Consider the following 27,533-nt stretch of genomic DNA (forward strand, 5'->3'; position numbering starts at 1 on the left):
GCGTCGGTTGCCCCGGCAATGGGCTCTGCGGCTGAGGCCCACACACCCAGAAGGTGGAGTCGGGGCTGGGTCTCAAGGACCACCCATCTGTTTAGTAAAGGTGAAAGGGGAATCTTCTGCCGGAACCTAGGAAAGCCATTCCAAATCCGCCGATATTCGCTCAGGGTGTGCTCAAACGACAGCCTCTAGAAGTTGGGTGGCTACCCCTCCTTCCGCGTACCTCCTACTCCAGCACAGAAGGATTTACGAGGTTTTTTGTTGTTGTTGTTGTTTGGTACCGGGGATTGAAGATTTACGAGTTTTGACTGAAACTAGTCAACGAAAGGGTATCTCTGGAGCAGGGTCGGCTTCTAGGGCACCCCACCAGTGCAGTCAGTCGTACAAGGGGACTCCTAGCTCAGTCTCGATTTTTTTTTTTTTTTTTTTTTTTTTGAGAGGGGATCTCCCAAAATTGCTCAGTCTGGGCTGAAATTCGCGATCCTTCTGCCTCCGCCTCCGGATTAGCTAGGATTACAGATGTGCAACACGACCCAGGCAGAATTTTTTTTTCTTTCTCGGTACCAGGGCTTGAACTGAGGACCTTGTGTTTGCCAGGTAGGCGCGGCGCCACTGAGCTACATCCCCGGCCCCTAATTTTTCATTTTTTAAACAAGGGACCCCTAGCTGGTCCTACTCTGAAATATTTGTCCAGGTTGGACATCCTCAATTTTAAGGGCAGGTTTCACGAAGGTGGGGTTTTCTCCTGACTAGGGTATTATCCCCAAAAGTGAGGTCTGTCTGGCAGTGCAAAGTTGAGACTTTTGAGTCCCAGATGAGGGTCCAGGGTGGGGGACTGTCTTACTCAAGTGAGAGTCCTTCCCCTGTGGGAAAGTTTCTTGATTAGTTGGGGGGAGTGGTGCCTGCAGTAACTCCTGAGCGCCAGCGATCCTCCCCACTCAGCCTCCCAAGTGCTGGGATTTACAGGCACGCCTAGGGAGGAAGTACCCTAATGGACAAGAGAGGGTCCTGCCGGCTGCTCTACATAGTGAGTTTAAGGCCAAGGAGAGAGGTGGGGTGGGGGAGAAATCTGACATGTCTCCTTTGGTTTAGAAAGACTCAGCATCATTGGTATTTATAAATGGCTAAGGAAAAAGGTCTAGGACTAGGAGTTTAACTCTGGTAGAGCTCTGGCCTACCATGTGTAGGACTGGGTTACATCCCAGCAACCCCAAAAAAACAAAACAAGACACAGAAACAAACCATAAAAAGCAAGGTCTTGGTGTGAAAGTTAGATTAGTTAGTTAGATTTGGATTTAAATCCTAGCACTGTTCAAACCTTAGCTTTTTTGTTTTTTTCTTTTTTGTTCTGCTGTTGTTTCAACCTTAGCTTTTTTAGTTTGTTTGTTTGTTTTGTTTTTGCAGTAATGGAGATTTAACTTGGGGAGTGATAATCTACATCCTTATTTATTTGGACAGGGTCTTGCTGAATTGCCCAGCCTGGACTCAAACTTGAATCTCCCAAGCTCTCAGGATTATAGGCATGCCCAACCATACTCAGCTGAACCATATATATATATATTTGGTGGGGTACTGGGGATCGAACTCAAGACCTTATGCTTTCAAGACAGGCGGCAGAACCACTGAACTAAATCCCCAGCCCCTGAACCTTAGTTTTTTAATTTGTAAAGGTAGAGTAAGTGTAAAATGAAAGGATTTCATAGGCGTGTTGGAAGTATTAAATGAACTAACAATACTTTAAATTTCAGCACAACATATGGCACATAGTAAATGCTTAATGTCTTTTTAAATACATGAACAACTTTCATTTTTTTATCCCTTAATCATTGCATTACAAAGCCATCAAGAGCTAGGTAAATATGCTAAATAAAATGTGGACAGCTCCCATAGTCCCAGCCTCCATTCTCTCTCCTTCCTCTAGAGGTGACAACAGTTAAATATTTGCAATGTGTTCGCCCAGTTCCTTTAAAAGCATGTATGCACATGTGTGCATATTCCTTTATTTATTTTTATTATGTATTTATTAGTACATGTTTGTAGTATATAATGATTATATAGTAGACTACTACTCTGCCATAAAGAAAGATTAACTTGAGACAATTGTAGGGATATGCATGCCCCTTGAGACCAGAATGTTAAAGTGAAATAAGTCAGACACAAGTTTAAATATGGCATGGTTTCTCTTATATGAGAAACCCAAAATATAAATAAAGAACAAAATAAAAGATAGATAACAGCACCAGTTTGACCAACGACATACAACTCCAAAGACAAAAAGATGGGAATAATGAAGTGTGGTCTGGTGGCACGTGCCTATGATACCAGCACTCTGGGAGGGTAAGGCAGGAGGATGGCAAGATTGAGCCCAGCCTGGGTAATTTAGCAATTTAGTCAGACCTTGTCCCAAACAACTCTTTTTTTTTTGGTACCAGGGATCGAACTTGGGACCTTGTACTTGCAAGGCAGGCAGCGGAACCACTGAGCCAAATCCCTGCCTCAAACAACTTTTTAAAGAGCTATGGATAAATTGGGCATGGTGGCACACGCCTGTAATCCCAGCACTCGGGAGGCTGAGGCAAGAGGATCACTGTGAGTTTGAGACCAGCCTGGGCTATATAGTGAGTTCCAAGTCAGTCTCAACTACATAGTAAGACTCTGTTTAAAAAACAAAACAGGGCTGGGGATTTAGCTCAGTGGATCGGTGGCCTGCCTTGCAAGCGCAAGGACCCGAGTTCAATCCCCGGTACCAAAAAACAAAGAAATAAAGGGCTATAGATATAGGTTAGTTAGTATTAAAGCTCTGAGTTCAGTCCCCAGTACCACAACACAGACACACACACACACACACACACACACACACAAATGATGGGAATAATTAATGAGAACTTCCTTGGGTACACATACCTATCAGTTATATCAAATTAAGATGCTTGCTTGCTTTTTCTTGAGACTGAATCTTGCTGTGTAGCGCAGGCTGGCCTCAAACTCCTGGTGATCTTCCTGCCTCAGCCTCCCAAGTCCTAAGATTACAGGTGTGCCGCACCACCTTGCCCAGTTTCAGAGGCTTTTTCAAAGTCCATCTCTAATAGTGGGATTAGGGGTTTGAGGAGTTAATATCTCTGTCTGATATCTATCCTGAGGAAAAAGTGGAGTTGACAACAAGTGAGGTTAGGATAGTGCCCCTACTGGCATAGGCGTAAAATTCAAACCCGTGGAATCTACTAAGTCCAGAACCTGAACTTTTCTTGAGAAATATAGTACCTCTCTATATCTTCCTTTGACCTATACTTTGGCAAGCCTTGCTTTGTTTGAATAAAAGAGCTGAGAGTACAGTGGACGAGGTAATAAGAATAGCACTGGCTACTGAGTGGCTGCTTACCACCGAGTTCCGCCCTTTGCAGCTGTTGTCTCAGTCATTCCTCACAACAGCTGTGCCTGGAACCCCTTCCTCTTACCTACCTCTTGGCAACGCTGTCCCCTCAGTTAGATTTCAGCTCAGATGTCAGTTTCCCTAAACTCCCTTCTCTACTTGCCCCCATACCCACCCTTCAGTTCATCTTTACAACTTTTGTTTCTTCTGTTATACTTGTCTCCTTTATTCTCTTAGCAGAATTATCTCATGGAGTGATTTACTTATTTATTGTCTATCTGTCCCTGCCTGTTTTGTTCATTACTGCATATTCACCATCAAATTCAGTATTTAGAGTTGGGGATGTAGCTCAGTGGTAGAGACTTATCTCACTTGAACAAGGTCCTGGGTTTGATCTCCAGCACTAAGAATCAAACAAACCAAGAAACCGGGCATGGTGGCTCACATCTGTAATCCCAGCACTCAGGAGGCTGAGGCAGGAGGATCGCTGTGAGTTCGAGACCAGCCTGGGCTACATAGTGAGTTCCAGGTCAGCCTCAACTACATAGTGAGACCCTGTCTCAAAAAACAAACAAACACACACACACACACACACACACACACACACACACACACACAAAAAAACAAACCAAGAAATTCAGAGTCTGGCAAGTCATAAGTACTCAAGAAAGAAATAAAGCACTGAATTTAAAAACCACCAGGTCTTATGTGCCTACTTTACAAACTACAAAATTGTCCCATCAAGGCACAGTGGCACAGGCTTGTAATCCTAGCACTGAGGGAATCTGAGGGAGGCAAGAGAATTGAAAGTTCTAGTTCCATCTGGGCATTTTAGCAAAACCCTATCTAAAAAGGGCTGGGGATATAGCTTAGTGGCAGAGTGTCACTGGGTTCCATTTTTAGTGCCAAAAAAGAAAGAGAGAAAAAGAGGGACGGGGAGGGAGTGGGAGGGAGAGGGAGAGAATACACTTGATTGTCCCAAGGATGTACCATTAATGAGTGAACAAATTGGGTCTGCAAGATCTTAAAATTCATTCTCTGAACCACTGAGATATTAACTTCATATATTTAGCTGAGGAGACAGTGCTTTTTATTTTCTTATTTATAACTTTGAAGAAAATGAATTTGAAATGGAATTATATTAAGGGTTTCTTATAGACAATAAGATATAATTTAATAAGTAAGCAATTATTAATCATAGTGGTTTTTCCCCCATTTATAGCACCTGCCTTTCCATAGCATCTGTTTTTGCACTGCTCTTGTCAACTAGTTCTTGGCTGAATTGTATCCTTGAGGTATTAGAGAAGCATGCTATTAGAAGCCAGTGCATTTATGGCCTTATTTATCCCCCCAAAGATGCTTTGTGGGGTACTATGTCTAGGAGCCAAAAACTTTTCTGCATTTTTATCCTTTTAACATCAATTTCTGCAAAATTAATCGATTGCTTTTCTGAGTGTTCAAAATAACCCAACTGTCAGACAAGAGTACTGTGTATTTGCCAGGTTTTGTGCTTGCTTTGTTGTTTTATGGTGTTGGGGATTGAACATAGGGCCTCATGCATACTGGGCAAGTGTTCTGCCACTGACCTACATCCCCAGCTTAACGTGTAGCATTTGGATGACGTTTGTACCTAGAGTCAGTTACAGGCCCACCTTCAAGGAGTTTCTAGTCAACAGTAAACTAATCTTTCTAGTACCATAGGTTAGGGTATCTGGAAGGACCTTAGAAATACAGGAATCTCTGAAATTTAGTGTCCGGATGGTAGAATGTAACAACGAGAGGAAAAGAAGAAAGTGGGCAAATCCGGCAAGGATTTGAAGTGAGAGTGAAGAGAGAAACTTCAACACAGAAGAAGGAGGTGGGAAGCAGCCCTTTCTCCCTGAGCCTCAGCTCACTGCCGGGGAGGGGGTGGCTCCCTGCAGACCCATGGTGATTACCGGCAACCCCACAGGCCTCCAAAGAGAAACACACCTATGGAACAGAACAGTGGACACAGCGGACTGCAGTGGCTGGTGAGTGATTCGGGTTCAGACATCTCCCGGGAGATGGTGATTGGCCAGTAGCATTTTTGGAGAGGGGCCAACTGAGCTTGGAGCTCAGAGAAGCTACAGGTTGGCTCCATTGAGCAGCACCTGGTGTCAGGGTAGACAGAACTAAATTCAAGTTGGCAGGGGTCAAGGAGCAGAGCTCAAGCTGGCAGGAGGCACACAGAATGTTGCAGGCCGAACAAACCCAGTTCTAGCCTCACAGCCAGAAACCAACCTGAATTTCAGTGGAACTGAAGGAGGAGGCTTGCTAGGATTATCCACTACCCTCTATAAATCTATGGCTTGCTTGCTGAGATTAATCAGCACAGATCTGGGATCTGTCTGCCCATTTTGTCTACCAGAGAGCAGAAACACACCTTGAAGTGGACATTTTTTCCCTTATTTTCTTCTTTTTAAAATTTATTTTTCTTTCTTCTTCATTGTTTTTATATTAGTGTGAAGTGTTTCTAGTTTTGTTGTTGTTTTACTTCTGCCTTCTCTTTTCTTATATCTTCTTTACCAGTTTCCCAAATTTACATAATCTTCCTTTGTCCTCTAGCCTTGCTTCTAATTTCTTCCTCTCCCATTTCTCTATTTTTCCACCTAACCCTTTTTAAATTTTCTCCCCTGAAGGTAAAATCACCATATTGAGGGCATATTTACAATATACAATTTTCTTATTTGTTTTATATTTTATTTTATAATCTTGAATCTAGTTCATATGGTTAAAGGTATAGTTACCATAGTCTGTCATTTTCTAGGCTGTATTTAATGCTATAGTTATTGCTGATTGTATTACTTTAGCCAAGGTGACATAACTGTTCTAATCAGTTGTTCTTCCTCATATGCCAAGATTGAGATTGCAAAAGGGTCATAAACAATGTTATAGTGCCAAAGAACCAGGGGCTAGGCCAAACAGGCAGCAACTTCTCATCCCCAATAAATTGAAGAAGTAGTATCTTGCAACAGACTCAAAACCCAAAAGCCAGATATACCTAGAGGCCATCTCTGAGAAGTAATAATTTCCTATTTCTCAATACTAGCAATAAAGCTACTTGCCATAAGCAGTTAATATGCATCAACCCAGGAATTAAACTTAAACAAAATAGAAAATGAGAAGACACTTAAACAAGATGCAACCCCAGGCTTTCAGCTCACCAAAGGCAAACCCAGAGGGCAATAAGGTGGAACAATTTTAAAGCCATCCAATTGGACTCTCTGAAGTATTAACAGCAGAAGTAACAAACCAAATAAATGAAGCTCTAGAAAAAAAAAAATCAAATAAGATAACTACTGAGATTGTAACCATAATGAAAGACATGGTTAGGGACTCTAGAGTAGATACAGATAAAGAATCAAGTAGCTTAGGAAAACAATGGAGATCATGAATGGCCATCATAGGAAAGAAATGGAATTCACAAAACAGATTCAAAAACATATACTAGGGAAAGGCAGATATCTAGGAGATTAAAAATCCCACTGAAACTATACACAACAGAATAAGCCAATGTGAGGACAGAATATCAGGTCCAGAAGACAGGATTGAGGTTAGAGATCATGAAATGAAATATTTCTTTAAAATAGCAAGGGACTATGGAAAAGTCAGTTCAACAGCTGCTAGATGGTGCAAAGAAGAATAGCATAAGATTGATCAGGGTCAATGAAAAAGCAGGTGAAGCCAGGTGTGGTGGCACACGCCTGTAATCCCAGCACTCAGGAGGCTGAGGTAGGAGGATCGCTATGAGTTTGAGACCAGCCTGGGCTACATAGTGAGTTCCAGGACAGTCTCAACTACATAGTGAGACCCTGTCTCAAAAATCAAAAACAAAAAATAAACAAACAAAAAAGCAAGTGATAGTGCAAATGACATTTAAAAAACCAGTTCACAGAAGTAATGGCAGAAAACACTCCAAATAGGGAAAAAGAATTTGACATACAGATAAGTGAGGTATGTAGAATTCCAATTAGCCATCATAAAAAATAATCTTCCCCAAGGCATATAATGGTCAAGACTCCAGAAATTCAACACAAGAACAGAATATTAAAAGTTGTTAGAGAAAAAAATGTCACCCCTAAAGGAAAGCCCACCAGAATCACAGCAGATTTCTCAACACAAACCCTCAAGTCAAGGAGAGCTTGGGATGAAATATTTAAAGCCCTCAAGGAAAACAACCCAGATTGATGTACCCAGAAAAACTATCTTTCAGCAATGATGAAGAAGTAAGATTCTTCCATGACAAAGAACACCTGAAGAAATTCATGACCAGGAAAATGTTCTGAAGGAAGAAAGAGATAACAAGGACTACAACTCCATGAACCTCAACAGAATGAATCCACTAGGCAAGACATCCAATTAAATAGAGGAGAAAAAAAGTGAACAATAACAAGAAAATAACATGTCAAGGATAAATCCATACATAATCAGTTATAACCATCAATGTAAATGGTCTCAGTTCACCAATCCAAAGAAACAGACTGGCAGAATGGATCAAAATCAAGATCCAGAACATGGCCTGCATGGTTGCCTAGAATGTTTTATCTTAGTAAGCTGATTAAAAAAAAACTACTATAAGTTCTATGCTTGAAATTAAAGTTTGGTTAGGGGCCAGGGATTTAGCTCAGTGGTTCGGTGGCCTGCCTTGCAAACACAAGGACCCGAGTTCAATCCCCGGTACCAAAAAAAAAAAAAAAAGAAATTAAAGTTTGGTTCCTGCTTTGTTTTTTAAAAAAGCAAGATCCAACAATATGCTGTATACAAGAATCACATTTGATTCAAAAAGAAATTTATAGGCTGAAAGTCAGAGGATGGAAAACAATACTCCATGCAAAAGGAAACTGGAAAAAAGCAGGGGTGCTATTCTTTTTGCAGACAAAGTAGATTTCAAGCCAAAACTGCTTAAGAGAGATGAAGAAGGTTATTACATCCTTGTAAAGGGAACAATCCAAGAGGAAGAGATAACAATCATAAATATATATGCACCAAATACCAGTGCACCCAACTATATAACAAATATTAACACATGAAAAATCAAATAAGCACTAATACAATTGTAATGAGGGACTTCAATACTCCACTGTCACAAATAAACAGATCAACTAGACCAAAGAAAAATATCAGAACTAAACCAAACTTTTGAACAAATGAAATCAGTAGATATCTACAGTGTTCTACCCCACAACAACAGAATATACATTCTTCTCAGCTGCATATGAGGCATTCTCCAAAATAGGCCTCATAGATCATGCTTAAGTAAATGCAAAGGAAATGAAATTATCCATCCATATTATCTATCAGACCATAGCGCAGTGAAATTGGAAATCAATGACAAAAGAAACCACAAGAACTTCATAAACACATGGAAATTAAATAACGCCCTCCTGAACAATCATGGGTCACAGATGAAACTAAGGAAGAAATCAGACAGTTCCTACCATTAAATGATAACACCAGTACAACATACTAGAATCTATCAGTTGGAATGAAAACAGTCCTACAATGGAAATTTATAGCAGCGAATTCCATATGACAAAAACAGTGTGAGCTCAAATAAACAACCTACTGTTTTTTGTTTTGTTTTGGTACCGGGATCAAACTTGGGTCCTTGCACTTGCGAGACAGGAGGCAGAACCACTGAGCTAAGTCCCCAGCCCACCAACCTACTGTTGAACCTCAAACTTCTAGAAAAAGAAGAGCAAGTCAAGCCCAAAGCTTACATGAGGAAGGAAATTATAAAGATGAGGGCAGAAGTGAATGCAATGGAAACTAAGAAAACAATACAAAGAATCAATGAATCAAAGAGTTGGTTCTAGGGCCGGGGATTTAGCTCAGTGGTTCTGCCACCTGCCTTGCAAGCACAAGGTCCCGAGTTCAATCCCTGGTACCAAAAGAAAAACAAAAAGGAGTTGGTTCTTTGAAAGATTAAATAAAATCAACAAAGCCTTAGAAATACAGGGACTGCCAGGCATAGTGGCATATGCCTGTAATCCCAGCACTTGGGAGGCTGAAGCAGGAGGATTGCTGTGACTTTGAGGCCAGCCTAGGCTACGTGGTGAGTACAAGGTCAATCTGAACTACACAGCCAGCAAGACCCTGTCTCAAACTAACAAACACATACCCACAATATTTTATCATTACTATACATGAAAAGCCAGTCTCAATTGCCATAAACAGATGATAACTCTAAAACATTATTAAAAGATATAGTAGAAAACATTTTGTTTCTCATCTTAGATAAGTGTGTCACACCTGGAAAACACTTGCATAAAATAAAAGGTTATTTGGGCCAGGGATTTAGCTCAGTAGCGCCTCTCCTGCCTTGCAAGCATAAGGTCCTGAGTTCGACCCCTGGGGTCACAAAAAAAAGGAGGTTCTTTGTGTGTGTACATGTGTGTAACATTGAGTATTGAAGTCCAGGGTGGAGTGGGATGGGACTTGAACCCAGGAGTAAAGTGCTCCCCTAGGTTCCATCTCAGTCCCCCCCCCAAAGGAAACAAAAAGAACAATAGGCAACTTATCCTACAAGGATACAAATAATAAATGAAAAGTCAGATCTTGATAAATGCAATAGATAAAGTAGAATAAAAGAATCAAGGGTAACAGGTGAGAAATCTTGTTTTAAATAGAATTTCTGGAAGAGGTGGTGCTACTGGAGCCCAGGCATTACAACCGGGTACTGGGGAAGCTAAAGGGCACAGAGAGAGGCTAATTAGAGGTGACTGCAATAGTCCAGGTGAGAGATGATGGTAGCTTGGGCCAGCACAGTAGTAGCTGAGATGGGATGAGAGATGGTCAGATTCTTTTTGGGGTTTTTTTTTTTTTTTGGTACCGGAGATTGAACTCAGGTCCTTGAGCTTGCAAGGCAGGCGGCAGAACCACTAAACTAATTCCCTGGCCCGAGAGATGGTCAGATTCTTGATACATTTGGAGTGGATATAGTTAGATATGACTCCAGATGTGTGGCCTGAATAAGAAGAGCAGATTAAGATGGAGAAGGCTGGCAGAGAAAACAAAAAGTTTTATTTTGGCATTGAGATGCCTCTTTAGACATTCCAAGTAAAGGTATCACACGTGTAGTGAGATATATGAGTTCTGGGAAGAGGTCCAGGCTAGAGCTATAATCTGGGGAGTCATCAGCTTAGAGATGACACTCAGAGCCATGGGACAGGATGAGATCACACCACCAAGGGAGGAGCACATGTAGATGGAAAGGTAATGCTTATTCAACTGACAGTATTCTCTGATCATTTTCTCAGACTCAATGTCAGGACCATTCCACATATGGAAATTTTTTTTATTAAACAGTAGCAAAGTTTTATTAAAGGTAGGAAAAGAAACAGGCTCCGCAGACAAGTTTGGACCAAGTAAATTAGGAAAGGAAGTACACCCTACAGCATGAGGATGGGCCACTATGCAAGAGAGAACACAGTGGCCTATGTGTGGAATATTTACAGATATTTTAACCAATCAGTTTTCTTTCCTGATACCATTTTTTATTAAATATTACAAAAATATGGGCCAGGGATTTAGCTCAGCAGTTCGGTGGCCTACCTTGCAAGCGCAAGGAACCGAGTTCAATCCCTGGTACCCCCTCCAAAAATTACAAAAATAATAAATACAAATACAGAAAAACACAAAAATATAAATAGTTAACAGTATAGAGATAACTATTGTTAATATTTTACCCTAATTACATCTAGACCTTTTTTTGTGCATATGTGAATATGTGTGCATACACACACACACACACACACACACACACACACACAGTAGTACCTGTGTGGTAGCTCAGTTCAAGAATGCTTTTATTTACAACAATTTGGTTCACAAACAAAAGCATTTGGCAAAGTTTTGTTTTTGTTTGCAAACTCTACATCAGGTGACAAACATGACTTTGGCCATTTTTCCCACACAAACACAAATGAGGCTATCTTTTCCAAAATCATGGAACAAATTAAATTCATGAACCAAGGTACCACTGAATATATATGCACACACATATATGCATATATATCCATAGTCATATGATACCTATCACACTGTACACATTGTATTCTTTTCCTTACTAAGGATTTAACTCAAGGAGTACTGAAGTATATCCCCATCCCTTTTTATTATTAATTTCATTAAGTTTATTGGTACATTTTAGGTATAAAATACAGTTACATTCATCATTGGGATCTTGTACCTTTACATGACAGATCTTGGTTCTTACTTTTTCCCCATTCCTCTGCCCTCCCTCCACCCACTCCACCCTTCCCTATTTACAAAGACTTTGTTTCCATTTTTTCCTTTTCTCTTATTTTTTCTTTTCACTTCTTTCCATTCCCCTACTCCTCTCACTTCCCATATTCCTTTCAACCTTTTATTCCTCTGCCCTCCCTCCACCCACTCCACCCTTCCCTATTTACAAAGACTTTGTTTCCATTTTTTCCTTTTCTCTTATTTTTTCTTTTCACTTCTTTCCATTCCCCTACTCCTCTCACTTCCCATATTCCTTTAAACCTTTTCTTCCTATTTCACATTATCAATTATACATTTTGGTCCTTATTTACACTCACTTTTTCACACCAGAGAAACTATTTGGTATTTACACATGTGTGTCCTATTATTTTACTTAAGAGTATGGCCTTGGGCCAGGAATTTAGCTCAGTGGCACCATGCCTGCCTTGCAAGCAAAAGGTCCTGAGTTTGAGTACCAAAAAAAAAAACTGAAACCAGGGCTGGGAATTTAGCTCAGTGGTTCCACCACCTGCCTCTCAAGTGCAAGGTCCTGAGTTCGATCCCCGGTTCCAAAAACAAAAAACAACAAAAAATCAAACCAAAACAAAACAAAGAGTATGGCTTCAACGTGCATCCATTTAGCTACAAATGTCTTTATGGCTGAGTAGCACTCAATTTTATTAAAAAAAAAATCTTCTTTATCCAGTCTTCAGTTGATGGGCAACTGGGCTGTTTCCAAGTTTTATCTATTACAAACTGTGCTGCTATAAACATGGGTCCATATATATCACTGTGGTATGATTCTTTTAATTTTTTTGGAGAGATACCCAGCAGAGGAATAGCTGAGTCAGATGGGACCTCTAATCGTACTTTTTTTGAGGTATCTCCATACTGATTTCCACAGTGGTTGCATCACAGTGTGCACTATTACCAACAATGGAGAAGGGTTCCTTTCTCCCCACAACACTGCCAGCATATAATATTGGTTGATTTCTTTTCTTTTCTTTTTGGTACTGGGATCAAACTCGGGTCCTTGTGCTTGCAAGGCAGGTAGTGGAACCACTGAGCTAAATCCTCAGCCCTGTTATTGGTTGATTTCTTGACAGCAGCCATTCTTTCTGGGTTAAAGTTAAATCTCAGTGTTGTTTTCATCTGCATCTCTCTAATGACCAGTGATGTTGAACATTTTTTCAAATGTTTATTTGCTGCTTTTCCTTCTTTGAGAAATGTGTTCATTTCAGATGCTCATTTTTTAATTGGGGGGGGTCTGATTTTTTTAGTTCTTTATTCTAGATAGTAACCTTTGTCTGAGGAACAGCTGGTAAAATACTTTTCCCACATTGTAGGTTGTCTCTTAGCTCTGTTGGTTTCTTTTCAGTGCAGAAGCCTTTTAATAAGATGAGATCCCAGTTGTTGATTCTTTGTGCTACTTCCTGTGCTACTGAGGATTTGTTCATAAAGTCTTTTCCTATGCCAATATCTTCACATGTTCTACCTATCTTCCAGCAAGTTTAGTGTTTCTGTTTTAATATTTATTTGTTTTTGTTTGGTACTGGGGATTGAGTTCAGGCCCTTGTACTTGTGAAGCAGGTGGCAGAACCACTGAGCTAAATCCTCAGCCCTACGTCTGTTTTAATATTTAGATTTTTTGCGGGGGTACTGGGGATCGAACTCTGGTCCTTGTGCTTGCAAGGCAAGCAGTGGAACCACTGAGCCAAATCCCTGGCCCCAATATTTAGATCTTTAATCCCCTCTGATTTTAGTTTAGTGTATGGTGAAAGATAGGGGTCTAGTTTTAATCTTTGGCAGGTTGAAATCCAGTTTTTCCAACACCAATCATTAAAGAGGCTATATTGGGCTGGGGATTTAGCTCAGTGGTTCCACTGCCTGCCTCACAAGCACAAGGACCTGCGTTTGATCCCCAGTACCAAAAAAAAAAAAAAAAAAAAAAAAAAAAAAAAAAAAGCATCTCCAGTGAGGATGGTTAGCTCCTTTGTCAAAGATGAGGTAGCTGAGTATGTCTGAAGTTGTTTTCTGTATCTTCTAATCTGTTCCACTGATCCTTGGGTCTGTTTCTTTGCCACTACCATGCTGTTTTTAATCACAGTGGCTTTGTAATATAGTTTTAATTTGGGAATTGTGATACCTCCTGCCACGTCTGTTGCCTAGAACTGCTTTTGCTATTCTAGGTCTCTTCTGGTTCCAAATGAATTTTTTGGGATTTCATTTGGGATTGCATTGAATCTGTATAGTTGGGGTTTTTTTTTTTTTTTTTTTTTTTTTTTTTTGTACTGGGGATCAAACTTAGGACCTTGTGCTTGCAAAGCAGGTGGCGGAACCACTAAGCTAAAGCCCCAGCCCTTGTATAGCAGTTTTGGAAGTATGGCCATTTTCACTATATTGGTTATTCCTATCCAGGAACAGGGGATGTCTTTCCATTTTCTTTTTTTGTTTTTTGAGACGGTCTCACTATGTAGTTGAGATTGACCTGGAACTCACTGTGGAGCCCAGGCTGGTCTCAAACTCACAGTGATCCTCCTGCTTTAGCCTCCCAAGTGCTGGGATTACAGGCCTGCACCACCACGCCTGGCGTCTTTCCATTTTCTTATATCCTCTTTGATCTCTCAGAGTGCTGTAGTTCTCAATGTAGAGGTATTTCACATGCTTCATTAGATTGATTCCTAGATATTTCTTTTTTTGGGGGGATGTTATTGTGAAAGGAATTGTTTCCCTAATTTTTCTCTCAGTGAATATGTTATTTGTGTACAAGAAGGCTATTTGGTTTTTGAGTGTTGACCATGTATCCAGCTACTCTACTGAATCTGTCAATTAAGTCTAGAAGTCTTTTGGCAGAGTTTTTTGGGTGTTCTATGTAGAGTATCATATTGTCAGCAAATAATGAGTTTAACTTTTTCCTTTCCTACCTTTTTTCCTTTTATTTCTTTCTCTTATCTATTAGCCACAATTTTGTGGCTAATGTTTCCAGAACTATGTTGAACAGGAGTGGTGATAGAGGACTATTTTTAATTTTGAGACAGGGTCTCACTAAGTTATCCACACTTGCATTAAACTCATGACCCTCCTGCGTCATTTTCCCGAGAAGCTGGGATAACAGGCATGCACCACCACACCTAGTTTATTTTTTTCCTTTCTTTTTTTGGTTCCTGGAGATTGAATCATGGGACTGGCTCATGCTAAGTAGTGGCTCTGCCACTGATTTATATCCCCAGCCCTGTACTAAATGTTTGTTACCTGCTTTATAAAGTCCTTAATAAGCTTTTTACACTATAATTACTAATGCCCCCCCCACCCCTGGAGTCTATGTTGCCCAGACTGGTTTGGAGCTCCTGGGCTCAAGCAATCCTCCTATCTCAGCCTCACAAGTAGCTGAGACTGCAGGCAGAAGCCATTCTTTTTAAATTGGGATATTTTAGAAATGTATAATAACATTCATTGTAGGGAATTAGTAATTGTACATGATATATCTTGCTGCTGCTTGTATGTCTTTTTTGGGGGGGTACTGGGGATTGAACTCAGGACCTTGTGCTTGGCCCTGTACTTCAATCTTTTAATGAGCGTCCATGTGTTCCCACCACCGTCTGTACTTGCCAACCCACATCTGTGTGCACCCTCTGCCTCTCCTCCAGTTACCATGCACAAACTGTTCAGGCTCCTGTCTAAAGCCAGGAGTGCTGAAATCTGTCTCCTCTCACTCACTTGTGAACACCCATTCTTCCTTTCTCAAATCATCCCTTTCCCCTTTGTACTGAATTATTCCCATCAGCCTACAAACATGCTGGATACAAAAAAAAACAAAGAAAGAAAAAGAAAAGCTTCTGGAGCCTGGAGGATAGCAAGTTAGCAAGCTGTAGCCTAGACTGGGCAATTTAGCAAGACTCTCTCACAAAAAACAAAAAACAAAAAACAAAAAACAAAAAACAAAAAAACAACAACAAAAAAATGCTGGGGATATGGCTCAGAGTGAAGGCTCTGGGTTAAATCCCCAATCTCCCCTCCTTCTTCCTAAAAGCCTTCTGGAGCTAGGTGTGTGGCTCAGTGGCAGATGGCTTGCCTAGTGTACTAAAGGGATTGGGCCTGGTCCCTAGCACTATCAAAGTCCCTTACCTGCACTATGGCTCTGCTCTCTTCCATGAGTCGTTCACACTGTCTCCTCTCAATCTCTCTAATCCAGGGCACCAAAACAGCTCCTACACGTACCGCTGGTTCTTCAGTGCTCCTCCCTGATGGACTTGTCCCAGTTGTTCTCTTCCTCCCTAAACTCATGAGGGTCCTTACTTGGCTTTGAGGATCCCTGAACTCTCCGTGTTCCCACCTCATTGGCTGTTCCTCACTCTCCTACCTCTTCCACCTCTTCGCCCTGATCCCTATAAGAAGGTGTGGCCCAAGCCCTTCCTACTGGGCCACTTCTCACAGCTTTAAATATCACCTCTATGCACGCAGCTCTCAATTTATATTTCCACCTCAGACTTCTCCCCTGAATGCCCATTCCATTTTTCCGAGTCCTATTTGAAATATCTCTGGGATAATAAGCATCCTGAACCTAACAGACCCCCAAATAGTTCTGTTTTAGTCCTAAACCTGCTGCTCTGTATCTGTAGTCTTCCTCATCACTGTAATTAGCAACTCCATTCTTCCTGGTACTCAGGAAAGAAATCTAGAAGTCTTCCTTGACTTGTATATATACCCTTATACCTCACATTTGCTAAATAAAAATTGTAGGGCCTGGGATTTAGCTCAGCGGTTCGGTGGCCTGCCTAGCAAGCGCAAGGACCCGAGTTCAATCCCCGGTACCAAAAAAATAAATAAAAAATTTTAAAAAATTGTAAGAGGCCAGCTGGGCATGGTAGCACACGCCTGTAATTCCAGCACTTAGGAGGCTGAGACAGGAAGATTGCTGTGAGTTTAAGACCAGCCTGGACTACATAGTGAGTTCCAGGTCAGTTTCAACTACATAGGGAGATCCTGTCTAAAAAAAAGCCCCAAAAAACAAATAAAAAAATAGGCCAATTGTTTTGGACTAAACTCCTGCACAAGACCCCAGATTAAAAATCAAAATGTAGGGCGGCGGATGTAGCTAGCTCAGTAGTAGAGTGCTTGCCTAGCATGCATGAAGCCTTGGGTTTCATTCCCAGCAGTGTGAAAAAAGAAAAAAACCCACATTATGAAAAGTACCCTCAAGCAACCTGATGCTTATTGTTCTGTGTCCCTACACACCATCTAACAAGGAAAGTAACCTTGAAATGAACATTCTTTAAAAAAATTTATTAGTACATGTTTGTATGTAATGATTACATTCATCATGAGGAGTTGGTGCATGTATATAACACATTTATTTTTATCCCCCTCCCTTTTTGAGACAAGGTCTTGCCATGTCATTCAGGCTGGTTTTGAGTTAAGTAGTACAGCTGGCCTTATACTCAAAAGTGATCCTCCTGCCTCAGCCTCCCAAGTGCTGGGAGTGTACATAATACATCTTAATTCTTTTAATTTCTTCTTCCCCTTTTGGTCCCATACCCACTCCCTCCACCTCTTGGTCCTCTTCCCATTTGCAAAAGTTCTGTCTCCTTGTTTCCTATCTTTTATTTTACTTCATTTATATTTTTAGTTTTCTCATATAACAGAAACTATGTGATATTTAATCTTGTGTGTCTGATTTATTTAACTTAACATTAATTATTGTCTCAATGAAATGACCATTCTTAAGCCAGTTAAGATTACTAAATCAAAATATAATTTTTTCCTTTGACAATGTGAATAAATAGAAAATGATACCAAGTTTCTGAATGAGAAGACCAAATATTGGAAAAATGATAAAAACTTTGCTATCTAAACTTACAGATTTAACACCTTCCTAATAAAAATACCAAACAGGATGCCATATAGAACTAGATAAGATGATTCTAAAATGTGTCTAGCAATATTAGCAGACAATATATGCCCTCTGAGGGTCTTAGAGGAGCCTGGGGGGGGGAGGTCTCTCAGAGAAACAGATGGGGAGGAAAGTTCTAGATTGTGTCACAATGGTCTGGGCACCACCACTGGTCAGTCACCTGAAGAGTGATGACTGTGGATAGCCTGGCCAGGCAAAGACTGGGAAGGCAGAGGTGAGAGAAACAGTTTCTAGGGAGTAGTAGCTGGGCAAAAACCCAGAAGAAAGAGGCAGACTTCTAGCACAGTGGAACCTAGAGAAGCAGGCTGAGGAGTGGTGGGTGATGGGAAGCTACTGGAGGCGAATAGTGAAGGCCAAGGGCAGGTGTGGAGGTAGTTGGGCCCCTCTTCAGAGGATACTCTGTCTCCTTTGCTGGGTCCCTAGCAGTGCACACGGGAGGAATTCCATACATATTTTGGAGATCCTCGTTTCTTTTTAATGTCTGCATAATATTCACAACTAGAACTATGCATTGCACATTTAACAAGCCCCTTGCTCCTTTCTCCTGCAGTGCTGGGGATAGAACTTAGGATAGAACTTGCAGATGTTAGATGAGCACCAGACACTGAGCTCCACCCTCAACTTGATATGTCCCCTTCTTGATGGTCCCTGAGGTCACTTTCATTTACGGGGTGATCATTAATAAACATCCCAGCATTCTGAATCCAGCTACCCCCAAGGCCCTTCCTCCTCAGACCAGGAGGAATCACTGGATTTTTGTTCACTACATTTCTGAGGTCCTTCTGGCTTCCAAACAAGCTCCCTTTTGCTATTCATAGCTTCCCTTTGGAGACTGTGAGACCAAACTCCTCTTAGGCTCCTCCCACCCCCCCAGCCTGAGCTTTGAGTCCCCTTTACAATCATCTTATTCAAGGATATACAATAAACATTTGTATGGTAAAGGCAACTCACACTGATTTCTATTGAGCAGCTGAAACACTTAGGACTTACATGTATAATCTGACCCAGCTGGGCTCTGATGTATGTTAGGGCCTCTCACCATTAATTCCTTGAGGCTGTGGAGTGAGAAAGAACAAGCCACCCCCGCCTTATGCCCTAACTGTGGGGAACTATGTATGTACCTTCCTCAAAGCACCAAGCTCTCTCTGTTTTCTGAGCTTTCTTTGCACATGTTTTCCCTTCTGTCTGGAATGCTTTTCTTCTCTCATTTGCCTGCCTAATACCATCTGGTTCTTCAGGTCTCAGTTTAGAAGCCACCTCTTCCACAGTCATCTCTAAACCCTCCCCTCAGCCAGGGCTAAGATGCAGGAAGCTGGTATGGTGGTGCACACCTGTAATCCCTACTACTTTGGAGGCTGAGGCAGGAGGATTGCAAATTCAAGGCCAGCCTGGGAAATTCAGCAAGATATCATCTCAAATTTTAAAAATAATAATAATAATAATAATAATAATAAAAAGGACTGATGGGCCAAGGATTTAGCTCAGTGGTTCTGCTGCCTGCTGAGTAAGCACAAGGACCGGAGTTCGATACCCAGTACCTAAATAAATAAATAAAATAAAATAAAATAAAATAAAAAGGGCTGAGGGCCAGGCAGGGATGGTAGCACATACCTGTAATTCCAGCACTCAGGAGGCTGAGGCTGGAGGATAGTTGTGAGTTCGAGACTAGCCTAGGCTACATAGTGAGTTCCAGGGCGGTCTGGACTATATAGTGAGACCCCGTCTCAAAAAAACAAAAACAAAAACAAAAACACCAAACAAACAAAAAAAGTGCTAAGGATACAGCTGAGTGGTAGTGCATTCTTGGATTCTATCCCTAGTATCATGCTCCTCCCCAAAAAGTTACAGGTATACCTGTGTATGTCTTATAGCACATATCTCACTTAAATTTTTTTTTTTTTTTTTGGTACCAGGGATTGAACTCAGGCCCTTGCAAGGCAGGCAGCAAAACCACTGAGCCAAACCCCAGCCTATATCTCATTAAATTTTAATTGCCTTTTTAGTTGGCTGTGACTGAGATGAAGACAAAATTTGAATCTTATTCACTTTTTCCCCCTTATGGGGGAATCAACCCAGGGGATTCACACTGATCTACATTCTCAGCCCTTTTAAAAAAATTATTTGGACTTGCAGACGTAAGGTCCTGAGTTCAATCCCTAATACCCGCCCCCTAAATTATTTTGAGACCAGGTCTCACTAAATCCCTAAGTTGTCCAGGCTGAGCTCCAATTTTTGATCCTCCCGCCTCAGCCTCCCAGAGTGTTGGGAATCCAGCTTCTTAGTCGCCATTGATCCCCAGCATTCAGCACCCAACACAGAGCCAGGTGGTTGGTTCTGTAGCTCAATACATATTGGTGGAATGAATGAACAAATGTTGAGCAGACAAGAAATGAGGAAGCCATCAAAGTGCCAGATGCAATGGTCACACCTTGGGCTCTTAGAGCTGGGGTTGCAGCATACCACAAGGGAAAAAATTTGCTTTGTGCTGGCACTTGCAAGTGTACCCCTTCTGTGCATGCTAGCCGCAGGGGTTGGAGGTCAGGGCAAGAGTCTGGCTGGCTGAAGAAAGAAGATGGTGGGTGAATGGTGTATTGTCCAGAAGGAAATTAAGGAGCCAAAGAAGCCAGTCAACCCTGAGAAGACAATGCCCACTGCTGTGGGTTTTCACCACTAACAAAGACAGTGGATGAGTTCTGCTCAAATTTCTGGTCCAGTGAGCTACAGATATACACTTGGATGGATGCAACCTTGAAAGAAGTGACTAATGAAGGAAGGCTGCTCAAAAGCTAGAAAGAAGGGCATACACTTTGCAATTGTTTTTATGGATCTGAAAGACCTGACTATGGGGTTAAGGAGACTGACAGCAAGATGATTCCATGTCGCTGCAGTCACAAGTCCCAAATAGGTGTCTACTTGGACATTAGGATTACCCTCCAAATCAGGCTCCACTTCTGCAGAGTGTATGAGACCACATTGAATTCTACTATCTATTGAATTTATTTTTTCTTGATTTTATTCACTTGGTTATGTAAAATAAACTTACATTAAGCCCCCCACCCATATGCCCCAGCAAGACAAACTGGCAGCTACTGAGAGAAAGATGTGCACAACAAGAGACAGTCCCCAGCTGCCTAGCTTCAGGGAATGTTTGTCAATGTGACATTCACAGAGGCCCTGCACACGTGCTTCCAGGAGAGCCAGCCTCAGCCAGACACAAGGAAATTCAGCCACTGTGCATGTGTTAGCGGGGGTGTGTGTGTGTGTGTGTGTGTGTGTTCTTGTGGCCTAGAAGTTTCTTAGCTCTTGGTTTTGTCCCTGTTTTAGGCTACATCCCCAGCACATATTTATTTATTTGTTATTGTTAGACAAGGGGTCCCTAAGTTGCTAAGTTGCCCAGGCTGGGCTTGAACCTTAGATCCTCCTGCCTCTCCTAGAGTGCTGGGGTACAGGTAGGCATCACGACAACTATTTTCCTTCTTCTGGATATTTTCCACATACAGTACAGCATATATTATTTTAACCTTTAGGGAATGTGTTTGTCTTGGAGGTGACTACCAAATTATATGGATATGGTTCATTAAAATCTTTATTCGGGCTGGGGATTTAGCTCAGTGGTTCCGCCACCTGCCTCGCAAGCACAAGGACCCGAGTTCGATCTCTGGTACCAAACAAACAAACAAATAAATAAATAAAATCTATTTAGTCATTAAAATCTAATTTATTTGGAGTCTGCCATGGTGGTCCACACTTGTAATACCAGCACCCTGGGAGGTTGAGATAGGAGGATCACACATTCATGCCCAGCCCTGACAGTTTAGTGACTTACCAAGACCTGATCTAAAAAAAAAAAAATGAGTGGTGGGCTGGAGATTTAGCTCAGTGGTTCCAGCACCTGCCTCACAAGCTCAAGAACCTGAGTTCTATCCCCAGTACTGGAAAGTAAAACAAAACGAAACAAAACACAAAGCTCAGTGGTAGAGTGCCCCTAAATTTGACTCCTACTTACTAACAAAAAAAGGGTTCTACTCAACAAAGCGTCCTTTCACTACATAAAAACATCCTTAGCACATTCATTAATCTTTTTATACCATCCTTGTGTTTCTGGTTTACTATGTCATACTATAAGTTTCCAAGTTATGTGACAGATTATAAAACATTTAGGGAAAAGTTCTGAGTTGTGAGTCAGGAATTCCTGGCTCAGAAAATAAATTTAAAAAAAATTTTTTTTCAGACAAGGTCTTGCTATGTAGTTCACACTGGCCTTGAACTCACTATGTAGCCCAGACTGGCCTTGAACTGGCTGAAGGCCTCCTGCCTCAGCCTCGCAAGTGCTGGGATTACAGGCGTGCATCACCATGCCCAGCCAGCTCATTTTTTGTATTTGTTAAGACAGGATGTGCCACCACACCTGGCTTATTAACTACTACTATTACTACTACTATTATTGTGCGCGCACGCGCGCGCGCGCGCGTGTGTGTGTGTGTGTGTGTGTGTGTGTGTGTGTGTGTGTGTGTGTGTGTTTTGAGACAGGGTCTCACGCAGTAGCCCAGGCTTGCCTCAAATTCTTGGCAGTCCTCCTGTTTAGCCACCCAAATGCTAGGATTACAGGTATGTGTCATCATGCCTAAGTCCTATAAAATATTTTTCATACATCTTTTAGAATTTTGCAGGCTCAGATTCAAGGGAGAGAGGGGGGCAGTTAGGGAGTGGGGAGGCAATGGTTCATGTTTTTTTTTTTCTTTTTTGTAGGACCTTTGCACTGAACTACATCTTCAGCCCTCTTTTTCTTTGCTGGGGGGGGGATTACCGGGGATCAAATTCAGGTCCTTGTGCTTGCGAGGCAGGAGGCAGAACCACTGCGCTAAATCCCCGGCTAGCCCTCTTTTTTATTGTACAACAGGACCTCCTTAAGTCACTAATTGCCCAGGCTGGTCTTGAATTTGTGTTCCTTCTGCCTCAGCCTCCAAAGAGTGCTGGGAATACATGTGTGACCACCATGCCTGACTACATTTGTTGATGCTTGAAGCCTGAGAATCCACAAAAGGAAGTCCTGATATGAGAAGCTATTGGAAAATAAATTTTAAAAGGGGCAAATAAATAACTATTTGAGGACTCCATCTCAGAATATAACAAATTAGCAAAAATAAAGCAACCAAGCTGCTACAAACTCAGTATGCTCATTGCTTTAAATAACCTCATATAAAACCAGGCCTTGTCTTCCCACCTGTTTAGCCCTGTGCATTCCTTCGTTATCCAAAAATAACTGAAAAATAATGTTAAAAGACTTTCTGCAGTCCCTTAAGAAAAGACCAAAGGGGAATTACATTCACAACACTGCACATCTCCTGGAATTATCTTCCCATCTCTGTCTGCTCATCCTCCCACACTTGGCACTTGTTTCCCTTAAGCTCTCTGTTCTCCCCTGCCAGACTCTAAATCTCAAATTCTGTGGCTGATTCTCCCCTTCATAGCTCAGTTCTTATGTAGCTCTACGTAAATGTTTTATTTTTCTTAATTATTATATTTTTTGCTTGTTTGTTTGCAGTGCTGAGGATCAGTCAGAGCCTCAAACATGCTAGGCAGCACTTCCACCAAGTCACCCCCTAGCCCAGAGATGTTTTATTTCACTCCATGTCACATAGAGGCACGTGGCAGAGCAGGCTCCCCGGCTGCTTCCAAAGGAACACATTCCCCAGCGACCCAGCCCAGTTCTCTCCCTGCCAGCCTGGACGCCCTTCTCCAAGTGGACTCATTTTTCCCACTGATGGTTTACTCTTATCACTTCTCCTTGTACCTACTGTTGGCCAAGGCCCCTGGTCTGGGAAGGGCTCAAGGACTGAGCCCAGTATGGAAGGGAACATTTTGTTGGGATGGCAGAGGGGACTGATGTCACAGGGAAAGGGAGAGAAAACCAGATGGGCAGGTTTGCAGGATGTTTTATCCCAGGTGTTTTTTTGTTTTTTAATTGGGCAGTGCCCTCCTCTCTCCAAGACAGTGAATAGCTTTCGGTGGGAAGTGCATTAGCTCTACCAATTTCAAAGGCTTTTCACACTGAGGACAAGCCCATTGGTACCATTCTTATTATCATATTAGGAATAATGAGTATTTATCAAGCTTCTCTATATATTTTGTTTGGTTGGTTTTCTGAGACAGAGCCTTGCTATGTAGTTCTGGCTGGCTTGGAACTTGCAGTGATCCTTTTACCTCAGCCTCCCTAGTGCTGGGATTACAGGTGTGTGCCACATGGCTGGCTCACGTTTCCATATATTTTAAGTGAAAACTTCTCCCTGTATGAAGGGAAGTCCTATCCCAAGTACCTGAGGAATGACCAATATTAGATGTCATATAGCTGGGTATCTATTTGTATTGGACAGGGCACAGAGCCTGGGACCATGATACCTTTCTTTTTCTTTTTTTAGAGTTGGGGCTTGAACACAGGCCTACATCCCAGACATTTCTTATTTTGAGGCAGGGTCTTGGTAAGTTGCTAAATTGTTCAGACTAGCCTTAAAATTGGGATCCTCCTACTGCAGCCTACCACAGTGCTAGGATTATGGGCATGGACCACCATGCCATGCTGTCACTGCACCTCTTCCTTATGTCCTCCACATACATTTCATCCTCATCTATCCTATACAGATCAGCTACTCCTCCTGCAGATCAATTCCTTCTACTTCCCTTCTGTTTTATTTTCTGTCTTAGAATGATACCCCTCCCAACCAGTTTCCCAAGCCAGGAACCCGAGAATCAACTTCAATGTCTTCTCCTTCCTCAGCTCACAAGTCTAGTCCATCTTCTAGTCCTGGGATTTCCTCCTCCTCCTCAGCAAGTGTATATGCTACTACTGAGCTATGTCCCTAGGTCCTTCCCATCTTTTTACACCAGTCAGGCCATGGGCATGTCTTGCTGGGATGATCGCCATGGTTTCCCTATACTGTAATCACTCCTATACCTGTCATGCTACCCTGTTACTTTCCTGGGTAACTTACCCCGTGGTTAGGCCATTTGACTTACCCTATATTTACCTTTTGGTTAATCTGAGCTCCCTGGCATATCCAAGACACTGAGAATCCAACTCCAAAACCATTTATGGATAATGTAGATATTACTCCATGGGTGCCTTTTTCTTCCCCCAGTAATAGGATATAGGGCCTTCACACTGAACTGTATTTCCAATCCTCTCCCTCTTTTATGTTCTAAGACTGGGTCTCATTAAATTATCCAAGATGGGCTTAAACTTGAGATCTTCCTGACTCAGCCTCCCAGAGTAATGGATTACAGGAATGTGTCACCAAGCTGTCCTTAACTTGCTATGTAGCCCAGGCTGGCCTCTTAACTCACAGAGATCCATCCTTCAACCTCAGGCTTTCCAAGTGTTGGGATTACAGAAATGCTCTACCACACCCAGCCCTTTTTATTTTTTGAGATAGAGTTTTGCTAATTCAGGCTGGCCTTGAACTCACTATGTAGTTTAGGTTGGCTTTAATCCTCATGGGAATTCTCCTGCTTCAACCTCCCAAGTACTGAGATTATAGGCATGGGTAACTTGCCTGGCTATTTTTTTTTAAGCTTCCCATGCAACAATCATAGATGTGATAAAGTGACAGGACTGAGAGAATATTAGTCCATTTAAGTACATCTCCCCAACTGAAGGGACATCTGAATTTTGGAATGCCTGTAGGATACATGAGCTCCTGTAAGACTGCATACTTGAACTCAAGATGACATTTGCCTAAGGATCTTTCCTGCTTGGTTTTGGAAACCCAGCAAAGAATATCTAGAAGCATTATATAATCCAGAATACAACCTACAGTCCTACTGTTTCATTTTATAAATAATATATTAGTTTTATTCCAGTTATAAAAATATTACATGCAGATTAGATAATTTGATAAATACATAAACGTATAATAGATAAATCATTGCCATCAGATGATTTCTCCACAAATTAGAAAAATCACTATAAACATCTGAAAGGTTTTCTTCTATGCTTTGTTGTAAGCAGTTAATATATAAAAGTATGTATGCATATATATTGCATATGTGTGTGTGTGTGTGTGTGTGTGTGTGTGTATAATTAGAACTATGATGATAGTTTCAGTAATAATTTTCTTTTTGGTATCAGAGATCAAACTCAGGACTTCGAGCTTGCCAGGTAGGTGCTGTGCCACTGAGCGAAATCCCTAGCCCATAATTTGATTTTACAATGTAGTTCAAGCTAGCCTTGAATTCACTAGGTAACCCAGGCTGGCCTTGATCTCACAGTGATCCTCCTGCTTCAGTGCTGACATTACAGACCTGTCCCACACCTGGCAAAAGTGAAGTTTCCACAGATGCATTTTTTTTTTCACGGATGCATTTTTTTATATACAGACAACCAGGGTTAACCAGCTTAAAAGATCCCATTAGAATATACTTATGTCTATGTACTATATACCATTCAAAATTTGCTTTAATTATAGCGTGACCTTAATATTAAAAACATTACTTGTGTAACTTTAGTGTTGTGTTGAACCACTGCCTAAGGAGTTTAAATTTTTAAATATTATTTGTTGTTTTGAGATAGGATCTTGCTATGAGTAGTTCAGGCTGTCCTTGAACTCACTAGGTAGTAGAGCTGGCCTCAAAGTTGCAGCGATCTGGCTGCCTCAGCCTCCCAAGTACTGGTATCACACATGTGTGCCACCATAACCAGCACATAAGTTTAACTTTTTAAATATTTATTTATTTTGGAGGCGGAGTACCAGGGATCGAACTCAGGATCTTGCACTTGTGAGTCAGGTGCAGCACCACTGAGCTAAATCCCCCGCCCAGTTTAACTTTTTTTTAATTGCACATAATACAATGCTAAAAATAGATGTTATTTTAATAATTTCTTTAGTGATAAAATCCTACAAGCAGAATTGTGAGGCCAGAGTATTTGTGTATCAAAGTTCTATGTATACTATCAACTTAGCTTCCAAAAAGGTTATATATTCAAGTTATTTCTGGGTAAACAATTTTTTGTTTTCATTTTAACAAGTTCAAGGGTAGTATAACGAGAAATCAACTACCTTTTTGTTGTTGACAGGTTCTCACTTTGTCGTGCTGGATGGCTTTGAACTCACTATGTAGCCCAGGCTGGCCTCAAACTCAAGGCAATCCTGCCTCAGCCTCCCAAGTGGTAGCATTACAGGCGTGCGCCACCACGCCCAGCGAAGTTTCATTTTTATATGACTAACCTTTAGATGAAGACTTAATGGAACTATAGGACGCATTATTGGCCGTGTCTGTGGAAATGCGGCAAGGTGTGTGCGCAGCTGAGGTCCCGCACTGTTTTTAGAAGGGGCCTGGGGCTGGGTTCTAATCCCAACCCTTCTCTGAGACCTCAGGTTTCTCCCTTGAAACAAAGCGGGGCGGGTATCCTAGATGAGGGTGAAAAGCACAAATCGCCAGAGACACTCTATAGCGATGGCTGTAATAGTTCTTACGGGGTCTTCACACCCTCGTCTCGGGAGACCATCGTAGGGTGGCCGCCCCGTCAGTTCTAAGAAACTGTAAAGTGGGGACAGGTGGCCCGGAGGGCTTCTGACCTGAGGCTGCGGCTGGGTTTCGGTCCACAAGCTGCTGAGTCGGCCCCTGTGCTGCGCCCGAAATGCAGGGAGAGCTGCGCGCGCCCGCCTAGGGCGCTTCCCGCGTCACCTCAGAATGCTCGCCACGGCCTGCGCAGTAGGCGGCGCTATAGAGGGAGAAACAGAGCCGCAAGAAGCCCAAGTTTCTCGTCCAATCAGCGCGGCTGGCTAGCGAACGGTGTTTAGGCACTAAATTCTAAATGCTACCCTTTCCCTCACGCTTCCTCAGCTCGCCAGCACCTACAGACGGCGCCGACCCTTGCGCACGCGCAGTCATCACGGCCGCGTCCCCTTTAAGAGGATTCCTGTAGCCTCCGTCGACCCTTTCGCTTCCGTCCCACGTTCCCACAATGCAGTGCGGCTGAGCGCCTCCGAGCCCGCGGGGACGCTGCGGGGG

General features: G+C 42.0%; 1 protein-coding gene and 1 long non-coding RNA gene across 5 annotated transcripts in view; one reads left to right on the top strand and one right to left on the bottom strand.

Moving 5' to 3' along the window:
• The window catches only part of Dynll1 (dynein light chain LC8-type 1), a 30,096-nt gene extending 2,907 nt beyond the window's left edge, over positions 1-27,189 (bottom strand). Inside the window, exon 1 of the mRNA XM_010604051.3 lies at positions 27,098-27,189. The gene's annotated coding sequence lies outside the window, so the exon portion shown is untranslated. The remainder of the gene's footprint in view (positions 1-27,097) is intronic.
• On the top strand, positions 1-27,533 carry LOC117285699. Of its 4 annotated transcripts, none has more exons than XR_004516772.1 (4): positions 1-100; positions 5,119-5,225; positions 5,319-5,379; positions 27,366-27,533. It is a non-coding gene; the product is annotated as an uncharacterized LOC117285699 (long non-coding RNA). The 4 variants fall into 4 exon arrangements; XR_004516774.1 differs by lacking the exon at positions 27,366-27,533 and adding an exon at positions 26,596-26,683 and having other exon boundaries at positions 1-250; XR_004516771.1 differs by lacking the exon at positions 27,366-27,533 and adding an exon at positions 26,596-26,683.

The sequence above is a fragment of the Fukomys damarensis genome, unplaced genomic scaffold (assembly GCF_012274545.1).
Source record: "Fukomys damarensis isolate Sample0158 unplaced genomic scaffold, DMR_v1.0_HiC HiC_scaffold_12, whole genome shotgun sequence".
NCBI classification, from domain to species: Eukaryota; Metazoa; Chordata; class Mammalia; order Rodentia; family Bathyergidae; genus Fukomys; species Fukomys damarensis.